We start from the raw sequence: 13458 nt of genomic DNA, 5'->3' as shown, positions 1-13458 counted from the left end.
AATAATAATACCAACAATATCAACAACACCAATAATAACACGAATAACACCAACACTAAAACTAATAACAATAATAGCAATAATAACAACAACAATAACAACAACAACAGTAATAACAATAATAACAACAGCAACAATAACATCAATAACAATAATAATAATAATAATAAAAGTAGCAACAGCAGCAGCAACAACAACAACAATAGCAATACCAACACTAATACCAACAACACCAACACCAACATCACCACCACCACCAATAATAACAATAATAATAACACCAACACTAATAATGCCAACACTAATAACTATACCAATACAACAATAAAAATAATAACAACAACAACAACACCAATAACAACTATAATACTAACAACGATGACGACAATGACAATGACAACAACAACAATAATAATAATGACGACAACAATAACAACAACACAATAATAACAACAACACTAACATACTAATAACAACAACAACAACACCAATAACAACAACACCAACAATGACAATAATGATAATAACAACAACAACAATAATAACAATGATAATAAAGACAATAATGATAATAATGACAACAACGATAACAACAATAACAATAACAATAACGATGATAATGACAATAACAACAACAATAACAACAGCAGCAACAACAGCAGCAATAGTAAAAATAATAATAACAATAACAATAACAACAACACAACACCAATAATAACAACGCCAACACCAACATCAAAACCACCACTACCACCAACAACCATAACACCACCACCTCCAACAACAACAAAAATAACTACAACACCAACAATAACAACACTACCACCATCAACAACAAGAACAACAACAATAATAATAACAACGACAATAATGACAACAACAACAACAATAATAACAACAACAACAATAACAACAATAATTTTAACATTTTTAATTTAAAAATTTTATTACAATACTATCAAGCTTTATCCTAAAAACTGCCTCATAACTTTCTATTCTTCTGTAGTGTGACTTCTTATCTTTCTTTTAATCTTGTTTTTATATAGAGAGAGATTATTATCACCACACTAATACTATTACTACACATTTTTTTGTAAGAATTATTCCTGCGTACTACTATTTATTATTAGTAAATCAAATTTATTCAAATATATTTTATAGTATATAAAAGAAATAAATTTATGAAATAGTAAGAGTTTGTTTATGACTCTTTAACCATAAGTTTCTATTTTTAAGTTAATTTTTTTTTTCTTTCTAAAAGGATAATAAATTTTCAAATTCAAATATTTAATATCATTTAGAAGTCTTCTATTATGGGATTCTATTTATAAAAATTATAAATAAATATTATTATCTATCATTATCACAAAGTACTACATACTACTACACCTAATATTTATCATTTTTATTTATTATTTATCATTTTTATTTTTCATTTAATTATTTTTATCACTATTATGTACACCTCCTTCTCCTATTATTATTTATTTATTTATTTATTTATTATTATTATTATTGTTACTATCACCATCACTATTAGTATTACTATTATGTACTGTCACTACTATTATTATAGTATGAGAAAATGGTCAAAAGCCCTCCCCCAACCTTTACCCCAAATCCCAACTACACACTTATACTTCGCGGGGGTCCTATGACCCCCTTGAACTATTTTAAAGTGGAATTATTACCCCCATGAATGCTGACATGGAAAGAGAGTGTGTTTCACTCTTTTTAAAGAGAGTGAGAATAATTTTTTTTATTAAAATTTTATTTTTAATATTTTTTTATTTTCTTTAGAGAAAATGGTCAATTACCCCTCCAACCTTTAGTCAAAATTCCAACTACACACGCAACCTTTACTAGAGTCCCATTACGCCCCCTAAATATTTTTTTACTGTATTTTATAGCCCTTTCATTGCTGACCTATCATGGGAGGTGAGAACACCCCCAATAGGTGTGTGAGTTGAAGAATTAACCCTATAAAATTATTATTTTAAGTACCAAGTATATAATACACATTATTATTTTTAATTGTTAATTAATGTTGTTTTCTCCAACTAGAAAAAGGCTCAACGAAATTCTTCATCTCCAAACGCCAAATCTCATCTCCAAACATGTCTGCGCGTATTGTTGCAATGCTGATCACTACAAAATGAATTCATCTCTTTCACCATTTAAATTGAAAAAGTTTCTATAATGACAGTTAGAAGGATTTCTAATTCACCATAATTGCAAAATTTGACTAGTTAAATGTTAGATTTCTTCTCTTCGATCTACGCAACTGCAATATCACAATCTTGTCAACATATTAAATGAACACAAAGAATTTTCATCTAATTTCTAAATCACAGAAAAAATTTTCTACACCTATTTCCGTTCTTTAATAACCTATGAAATCAAAAACAACCCGTACCGAATTTCACATGCGAACAGTTCTGTTTCATTCATTTTCTGATGAATTTCGATGAAACTGGTGGATTTATACTGAGATGGGGTTGTTTCAGGCATTTTCATCGCTAATTTGGTGTTTTTAATTATTTTCTGACGGGATTTGGTCTGAAAAAATAAGTTGGTGGTGATTTGGATTTAAAAAGTGGTTTCGCCTGCGAAAGATGAGAAAAAGAAATTGTTTTTCCCTCGACGGACCTGCCCTCTCTGTTTTCCCTCTTTCTCCATTTTTTCTTTTATTATTTCTCCCATCTCTCTCGTTTGGTTGTGTGTAGTAGTCTATGTAATGTGTGTGTCTTTTTATGTGCTGTAGATGGTAAGTGTGTGTATAAAGAGTTATGTGTTGTGTTGTAGATGGTGATTATGTGTATAGAGAGCTGAGATATATGTCATTTATGTGTTATCCATGGAAATGGCCTATTTTGTTTTAGGAAGAATGTGAAAAAGTAGTGGTGGGCCCAGGCGCGTGTATGCACGCATGAGTTATTGTTTGGTTTATATTAACAGGTTAGCAATGGGAGAGGTATAAAATACAGTAAAAAAATATTTAGGGGGTAATGGGACTTTAGTAAAGGTTGAGTGTGTAGTTGGGATTTCGACTAAAGGTTGGAGGGATAATTGACTATTTTCTCTTTTCTTTATTCATTTTCAATTATTCTTTATTCATTTTCAATTATTCTTTTTCTTTATTGATTTTCTTTCTTCTTCTTCTTCTTCTTCTTCTTCTTCTTCTTCTTCTTCTTCTTCTTTCTGACAAACAATGGCATCCAAGAACTCATCAATGACATCCAAAATCAATTTATAATTTTTCTCATCTCCAATCACAAAATCGATTGGTTTCGAATTTAAATTCATTGAAAATTTCAAAATGGGTATTGTTCATTGTTTCCAACTTTAAGATTGTCGAAAATTTTAAAATCGATATTGTCCATTATTTTCGACTTCAAAGTCATCGTAAATTTTTAAATAGGTATTGTCCATTGTTTCCGACTTAAAGGTCGTTGAAAATTTTAAAATTCTCTATTGTTTCCGACTTTAAGGTTATTGAAAATTTTAAATTCGGTATTGTTCATTGTTTCCGTCTTCAAGGTCGTCGAAAATTTTAAAATTGGTGTTGTTCGTTGTTTTCGGATTCAAGATCGTCAGAAATTTTAAAAATGATATTGTTTATTGTTTTCAACTTCAAGGTTGTCGAAAATTTCAAATTTGATGTTGTTTATTATTTTCGACTTCAAGATCATCAAAAATTTCAAAATCGATATTGTCCATTATTTCCGACTTCAAGGTCGTCGTAAATTTTAAAATGGGTATTGTCCATTATTTTCAACTTCAAGGTCGTCAAAAATTTTAAAATTCTCTATTGTTTCCGACTTTAAGGTCATCGAAGATTTTAAATTTGGTATTGTTCATTGTTTCCGGCTTCAAGGTCGTTGAAAATTTTGAAATTGATATTGTTCATTATTTCTCGATTTAAGATCGTCAGAAATTTAATAATTGATATTGTCATTGTTTCCAACTTCAAGGTGGTCAGAAATTTTAAATTCGATGTTGTTTATCATTTTTGACTTCAAGATCGTTGTAAATTTCAAATTCGGTATTGTTCAATATTGTCCACTTCAAGGTTGTCGAAAAATTATTTGCATAGAAATGGAATAATAAAGTTTGAAAAGGAAAAGAGACTAAAAGTAATGGTGAAAAAAATAATGGTGAAAAAAATGATAAAAAGTGATAAAAATGGAAAAGAAAATAAATAAAAATTAATTTTAAACAAAAAAAATACGTGTCAAAATGTTGTTGGTGCGTGCATCACACCTTATCCAAAATGATTGCTTGTCAGGTTTTTTGGGGATAATAATTTCACTTTAAAATAGTTCAAGGGGTCACAGGACCCCTACAAAGTATAAGTTTGTAGTTAAGATTTGGGATAAAGGTTGGGGGGACTTTTGACCATACTACTGCTGCACATAATACTTACTATACTACTTAATACTACACGTATTACGAACTATATACTACTACTACACATTACCTACTATATTCCTACTATTACTATTTATTATTATTATTATTATTATTATTATTATTATTATTATTATTATTATTAGCAATAAAATGTAAATATTACCATACCGAAAAAATATTTACACCTAAAGAGCATTCAACTGTCATACTCTAGCCAGGCATGTTGAACCTCGAATTTGTCTCTTGTTATATTTATTATTATAATATATATATATATATATATATATTAGCTTCATTTACTACATTTTCATGTTTTTCATTAATTAAATTTTTTTGGTTTTAACATTTTTGTTTTTTATATGTAATTTAGTGATAATCGTATTGCAGACCATCTTTTCTACTATATCCATCCCTGAATTCAAGTAAGTAAAGATATTGAATTTCAATTTTAAAAATATTTGAATTGGAATAAAATTTTATCTTCTTAATCTCTTTTATATATACTCCTATGTTGATAAATAATTTTAACCTTTTTCTCTTTTTTTTTGTTATTGATTGTTATATTCTTTATATTCTTCACTTTTTGGATTTATTTTGTTTAACTTTTTACTATTATGTTTAACAAGTTAATTTTTATCTACTATATTCAAGTCTAGATTCAAGTAAATGATATTTTTTAATATAATTTTATTCGTTTGATTTTTGCTAAACATAAACAAATTTGAATACATAAAAGAGATCAACTTTTATTGAGACTTTTCGTCATGTTGATGTTTATTGAGAAATTAATCTATTGAGACTTTTCGTCATGTTGATGTTTATTGAGAAATTAATCTTCTTTCTTCTGTAATTTGATGCAAATTTAATATTTTTAATTAAAATTAATAATTTAGAATTTTATATTTTCTTTAAAAAATATAATATATATATATATATATATATATATATATATATCCACTAGGTAAGAAAATATGTCTATTGCCATAAAAAAAGATTTAAGAGAAGAATCTTATAAAAAAAACGTGCAATATATAAATTGAATTAAATGGTGGTGGGGTAGGGGTGGAGGAGGGGGATGGATGTGTCATTTTTTTGGGGTTGGGGGGTGGGGGAGGAGGGTGATTTGAGAGATCTTAGTTGAATTAATTTAGAAGATACAATAACAAGTATAAATAAAATACTTAAAAAATATAAATAATAAAATCAAACAATGAAAAATTACGAATAGTAGAATAGCTTTTAAAATTTTAAAATAAAATAATAAATTGTATGTACTTAATTTTTGAATTGAGAGTAGTGAAATTTAAAATTTAAAATTAGAAGTTTTGTAATTGACACTAATAAATACTTTTACTGTTTGAATTGGAATTTAAAATTAAGTCTTTTAAGAAGAGTGTTGTTAGTTGTTGAGGTTGAATTGATAGGGGAAAAAATTGAAATTTGAAATGGAAGGGAAAGATTGTAATTACATGTTTTAATTGATTAATAAAGGTAAACGTCCAACAACAAAATTAATCATTATTTAATATTTTTAAAAATCAACCAATGAAATATAATTAGAGAAAATACAAATATTATTCTTTTCATATCAAAACATCTAAAATAATTTTAAATTAATTAATTTTATTATTTTAAAATGAATAAGCTAACATTTGTTAATCAATATTTTCTTTAAAAAAATCGTGTATCGCGTGGGTACCTATACTAGTTAAATTTAAAAAGCAAAGAAAGAAAAAGGAGTTATAAATCAGTTTTAAAAAAGTGTTTATATTGAATAAATTAAAAATACTTGAGATTATGTGATCAATTTAGATTTGCATCTTACTGTTGATAATAACTTACCATATATTGATTAGTTGTTGCTAATAACTTTCTTTTATTTAATCCAATTACCCAGCCTCAAAAAAATATTAACCAGAAAATGGGAAGTATTTCAATAAAACTCGGGACATTGAGATTATGTAACTCTTATAACCAAAATACTGCAAAATCAAAGACTTGATAAGATAATATAGCCTGAATAAGAAATTAAATTATGTTAACTGTATATCATTTTTAAATTAAGTTATTTTATTGGCTACTAAACTTCACTGTATTTATTGATTCCTAATGGTAACTTTATATTTGAGTAACGAGTTGATTTTTGTGAATTATGTATTTTATGTGATTTGATTATTTTATCCTTTTCCGTGGTTACTACGTGATATTTCAAGGGTGTGGGGATGATCGTTTATTGGTATGGTTCCCAATGCATTTCAGTGTGATTTGTGCGAGTTTGTGGTTTTTGGAGGTTAAAAAAAGGTTTTATAGTTGACTTCAGTCAACATTTTTTATTCTATGTGTCGGATAGCAAAACAGACTGTCCCAACAGATCTAGAACGTCGATTTTGAGTTGGCAACATGGTTGGCATAATCTTATGACTTTTTTTTATCTCATTTTGACCCTCGATTTGGAAAATTGTGAAATTAAATCTCGGGAGTCAATTATGTGAAAGCAACCTTTTATTGAAAATCTGATGTCGTTATTGAGTCTGGAGCATTGAATTTGATAGTGTAGGATAATTCATTTATGTTCTTGGAATTTTGAATGAATCCCGAGGGATCGGTGGAGATTTGAAATTTTCCATGTCTTCAGCCGATGCAGCCGCTTAAGCGATACTATGGTCGTTTAAGAGACCAAAAGGCCACTTAATCAGTCAGTTGATGTGTCCTTAGTCGCTTAAGCAACAAAACTGATCGCTTAAGAGATCATTTAATCGTTTAAGCGATCATAGCTAGCATCTATAAAAAAATTATTTTTTCTAATTTTTCACCCTTTTTAGACGTTAAGCTTTGAGTGTTAGATTTTTGGGGAGATTTCTTCCATATTCAGGCTTGGGTAAGCTCCAAATCCCTATTTCAATTATTTTACTTCGATTCTTGTCATTTAAAACTTATTAAAATGCGATTTCAAAAATAAAATTTAGAAATATTGGCCCAAACCTCGTTTTTAAATCGTTTTCACTTGAGTTTTCTTCTATAGCTTCCTTGAATCATGGGCAATGTAATTATGAACAAAAATTCTGGTTTTACTCTTTCTTTTTGAAAATTTGTTTCGGGGATCTGTTTTGATCTTGACTCAGAAATGGGCAATATGTGTATCGTTGGCATTCTTTTGAGTGTAGATTCTACATTTGTATATTTTAGTTGGTTCCGAGGCCATTCCAAAAAGAATGCTTCGTGTTAAAGACTGCTTAGACCGGGTTTTCTTCATTCGAGGCAGGTTATGGCTTAACTATCTTCACACTGGTTGGATAGTTAATATTTATGTAAAAGCATATTATGGGTATGGGTATTAATCATAAAAATATCTAAAAATTACACAAATACACAATTTATATTTTCAATATTACAAAAAATTTCAACTCCCTAAACATATTACGAAATCCCAACATATACATAGAATGATATGTATATGTCGACTATGTTATGTATATTAATAGAGAGAGAGAGTAAAGTAATTAAAAAAAGTGAGAGAGAGTGTAATTACTTCCAAAATGGTTGGTATTTATGTTATTTATACTAAGAATATTGTTATTCTTGTTATGTACACGTGGGGGGGCCTAAGATGTTGTTATTGATGGTTTGAGACATTATTTGCTACGTGTGACCATGTGGGGTCTTATACGATGTTGTTGGCCTGGTATTTATATATTAGGTTGTTTTCTTCTTGGTGGAAATTACCTAAGTTGGGATTTATGTGGTATCAATAACATAATGTTGCATATATTACTCTACTAGTACATGGACTATATTGGATCATGAAAGGTTCTCTTATTGAGTGTATTTTAGCTCACGTGCTTATGTATTGGTTGGATTTTTGAAATTCTCATTCTGGTTTGATTGTGAGCATTACACCCTCATATTATATATATATATATTCATGAGGCATTGGTACCACTATGAAAATTCTAGTTTTTCCGACCAAAATGTGACACCTTTACAACTCTCTGCCGAAGATCATGCGCCAGAGAGGAGTTATGGATATTGGATTGGTATTGATATTTGTTATTAGATTGTATATGAATGGCAGAAATCCCCATGGGTTCTACCTCGAGAGCAATGCTCGGTAGGTGTATATGGAGTTGTGCGATAACCTTGGACTCATCACATCATCATCATCAATATTTGCATTGCATTTCATACTTTATGCACCCTTTATGTTGTACTTTTATGTTTGATTTAATGTCTATATTTTGGTGCTTCTTTTTTGTACTTGTACTTGATATATATGTTGATATTTAGAACTATTAGTGGAGACAGTGTGGGCTACCGTTTGAAATATTTTTTTGATTGTAGGTGATGTGCCCATACTGTGTATATTATATACGTTATTTTTTACTTTGCTTAATCGGCCTATGATACCTACTGAGTACAAGTGGACCATACTCATACCTACCATGCTCTTTCGATGCAGATCCAGGTATGAGTGCGTTGCATGCCAGCTGATTTTCGGGTGGTGATTGGATATTTTCGAGGTAGTGCTTGCTCTATGATTCTAGAGTCGATCTCCGACCCCATCTTATCTAGTTTATATCTTAGTTGTATTCAGAGACAAACTTATGTTCATTCTTAGATTATCGATTGTATTTTCAGATTTTAAGTTATATACCGATTGTTCCTACACCGTGACTCCAAATTTTGAGATGATTTCTGGTATCATTGCTATGCATGTTTTCATTATTATTGTATATGTTTAGTTAAACTTCATTCTAAAAGTCTTGCCTTGGAATATGGTGTTATTTTATCTTTTCATATCAGTTTGGGTGATTGACTTACTTGTCAAGGCCTACCGCAACAAGTGTCATCATGACCCTTAGATTTTGGATCGTGATAAATTAGTATCAGAGCAGCCAGGTTTATTGGTATCATCAATATAAGAATAGGATGTTTGATAGAGTCTCGTGGATTGGTACATAGACATTTATATCTATCTTTGAGAGGCTATAAGATATCCTTAGGAAACTCCTTTTTTTTCATTCCTTATTATGCAAATTCTTCATACCTCGTGTTCGAAATCATATTTTACTCTTTTTTGTGCAGATGGTTAGGATTAGATCCCATGAGGTTATAGATACTTAGCCATCATCCTAGGAGAGAGCCCAGTCTAAAGGGTGAGTTGCTAGTCGTGAAAGAGCCCAAGGTAGAGGGTGGGGCATGAGGATCTACCCCTTTCGGAGGTAGTAATAGGAGGATCTCCCCTAAGCCTTAAGTAGAGTATGCTGGAGATATGAAACCTACTTAGGTTCTACAGGGTTTGTCTACCCTGATCTTAGAGGGGTTGTTGATTCGTTTGTTGACTCGTATGAAGGCTATTCCTTTGAGTACACCTGGTGATCCTCTATCTCCGAGTATTGTACCTCAATCTTTGCCAGAGCCCGCCTATGGTTTTCCTCCATCTTCGAGTGTGGATCTTTCAGTGGTACTGATATCAGCTTATGGTACTTCATAGACTTTGAGTATTGTTCCTCCTTCTATGCCGGTATCCGAGTATGGTATTCCAAGATTAGGGATTCAGTCTTTATCTATGTTACCTTCTCTAGTGGGATTTCATCCAACTAGATTCATTATGCATCCTATTATTATGGGTATAGTTATGTCTCTAAGGATCGGAAGAGGTTTGAGAGATTTGCTCATTTGGGTTCACCTAGATTCAATGGTGTTGAGGAAAAGGATGTTTATGAATTCTTGATTGATTGTCGTGAGAAGTTGCATAACCTTGGATGGTTTGAGTCGCATGGGGTTGCTTACATCACCTACCAGTTGAGAGATACAGCCAGATCTTGGTAGAGGTCACTTGTTACTTAATGACCTCTGAGTTTTCTAGAGATGACTTGGGATCAGTTTGTTGAAGCCTTATTAGGTAGATTTGTGCCATTTAGTCTGAGGGATTATATGAGAGATGAGTTTGATCACTTGATACAGGGATCCATAACTATTGCAGAGTATGAGCCATATTTCCATGCCTTGTCTAGATATTTTCTTGCTAGTATTGCTACCAAATCTAAGAATATTCGAAAGTTTGTGAAGGGATGTTTCACTTTAGTTGGATATTGCCCAGATGGTTGTAACACCTCGAGAATCCCAACCAATAGTAGAACCATGCTTCAAGCTCATGAGAAATAAATTATAGTAATTTGGTAGTTTTATGATCAAGTTAGATGTATATTAAGTCCTCAAATACGTCCTAGCTATTAGACTAATCAAAACATCCCTTACCGATTGAATTCTTGAGAAGGGCATTGCCATAGTCAACTTCAAATGAGCATATCTCCTATTTCACAAAGAATTTTGAGCTCATTATGCACCAACAGATAGATAATTAAATTAGCTTTCCAACAATACCAATTTCACCAAAATCCAGCATCGGAGGAAAAAGTTATAGCTGTTTTAATGAGAGTTGTTCGAGCTGTCCAGGAGCGATAAGCAAGCTGGCGGACCATCAAGTCAGCGATGGACTGTCGTTTTAGCCATCATAACTGAAGCATTAATGCCGTTTTCTGGCCCAAAAATGGTGGTTGGCGTTAAAGTTAGTCACCAGAGTGATGGTCCATCACTCAGACCATCAGTTTTGTCTGAAACGCCGTTTTAAAGGGATTTTTGGGTCTTTTTCCACCCTATTTAACACCCAATCATGTCAAGTCAAAACATATAACTCCTCATTCATCCATGACATCAAAATTAGGGTTTCTTTCAAGATCAAAATCAAAGAACAAGATTCAAATCCTTCTCTAAGAAAACTCAAGAATCAAAGCGTCACCATTCAAGAACCAACAAGAAAAGTTAACCTCCTTCAAGATTCAAGATTTTGAGGTATGCATAGTGTTCATTTATGGACTCCTTTTTCCATGAAGACCAAGAATCTCTTTTCTAAGTTCAAGTTTATGGATTTCTCTATGAATTTCATGTTTGGTTTGTTTTGTTTATGTTGAGAATGATCAATTGAATTCTAATCCATGTTAGGTGATCAATGTTATGTGGAATTGATTTGTATAGATGTATATTCATGTTAACCTATGATTAAACCCTAGAATGATGAAATTAGAGTTGAATTATGATGTTTAATTGTTGTATAATGATCTTTATATGTACCATGCCTACTATGTGTTTGATTAAATGCCTATATGAAGGAAGAGTGTCCAACTAGTATGATATCATGAAATCCCCAATTATGTACAAGTTTATGCATATCATATGTTTAATGAAGTGCTTCAGTATATGAATTATGGATTATGATATTAGTCATATGTTCAAGTAAGTCATGCTATGTCAGTTTCTTTCCATCGAGTTCGGGAGGTACTTGTACCTAAAATATTAGTTGTGTGCCTAGAGCCATGTCATGTTTTCAGGATACTCAATCAAGCCATGATCCACAGAACTCAGTCAGTCATGTGACTTAGGAAAACCCAGAAATCTCAGTAATCTCAATAGTTCAGTAATCTCAGTGATCTCAGTACTCAGTAATCTCAGTAACCTCAATCTTCCCAGTCAATCTCAGTAACTACAGTACTCTCAGTCAGTCCTCAAAACTTAGTACGTTCCGTCAGTCAATGAAACTCAGTAAATTCAGTTTTGCTCCTCTAGACAATACCACTAGTATCAGTTCAGTTTAGTTAATCAGTTCAGCTCAGTTAATCAGTTCAAAGTCTTTTAGATGGGAGTAGGATTTAGCACCAAGCGAGCCTAGGAATGGGGACTCACCCTCTAGATAGGACTGAGATCCCTAGAAGCAATCCCTAAGTTCTAGAACTATGTAGCTAGTGTAGGTACAAGATGTCACCCATTAGATAGGAATGACATACTCAAGGATCAGCCGTTAGCATATTTAAATGTATAGGACTGATCCCAGGGGTTAGCCACTAGATTAGGACTGACTCCATAGCAGTTGTCTTTACCAATGGCGCGGTACTGACACCTTTCCAACTGGGGTTATAGGTTGGACCCCAGTTAGCATAGTATGGGGCATGTCGGTTAGATGAACATGTCCCACAGTTTCAGTTACAGAATTAGGATTGTCCGATACAGTCGATTTAGCTCAATAGTATAGATTTAGTACTGTCAGATACAGTCAATCCTTATCATTATAAATAGACCCCAGGATTACCCACTAGACAAGGCTGATCTCAACTATGGTCAGTCGGTATCAATATTATCAGATTTAGAGATCACCCGCTAGATAGGACTGATCTCAGATTTAGTTACTCAGATATAGTATGGAACTCAGCTAGTTCCATCAGATTCAGAACTGTCAAATACAGTCACTTATATTATCAGTTATGTCAGTTATCAAAACTCATGTTATCAGTATTCAGCTTCAGGACTGTCAGATACAATCAACCAGACCAGTTTTTCATAATCAGAACTGTTAGACACAGTTATTCATGTATCAGTAACATAGTATTAGTCCCTCAGTTTTCAGTAATATACTATAAGTCTTTCTCACTCATCAGTGATTCAGATGTCAATATCAGTAAACTCAGTAGTCAGAACTCAGTATTTCGTCCTATCATGGTCTTAGTTACAGTTATGTAGTCATGCATGTATTCTCATGTTCATGTTAGTCAATCAGTTAGTATTGTTCATGCATATGAATCATTTGTATTCAACCTACCTCACTTGCATACCAATACATTCAAAGTACTGACACATTTGTGCTATGCTGTCTTATACCATAGGTTTAGAAGCATGAGCTCTAGAGCATCAGTAGCATCCAGGTTCAGTAGTCAAAGTCAGTTGTGAGTCCTCATCCTTTAAGGACATGATGATTATATTACTATTTAAGTTTTTAGTTTATTTCAGTAGTCGGAGTTAGTTGGGGATATGTCCCATCAACTCTTTTTTCACACGATTTAGAGGATTTCAGACTATAGCATGTCGGACAGTTATTTCAATTATTTTGGTATTGATATACCATATTTTTAGTTATGTACTAGTATTGAACCTTATGGCCTTTTAGTTTATGTTTCCATATTATACAGTCTTTTATGCAGTATACAGGTACAGATA

Source organism: Capsicum annuum, chromosome 9, assembly GCF_002878395.1.
Source record: "Capsicum annuum cultivar UCD-10X-F1 chromosome 9, UCD10Xv1.1, whole genome shotgun sequence".
NCBI lineage: Eukaryota > Viridiplantae > Streptophyta > Magnoliopsida > Solanales > Solanaceae > Capsicum > Capsicum annuum.
The sequence above is the reverse complement of the archived record's forward strand: the minus strand, read 5'-3'. Positions refer to the sequence as shown.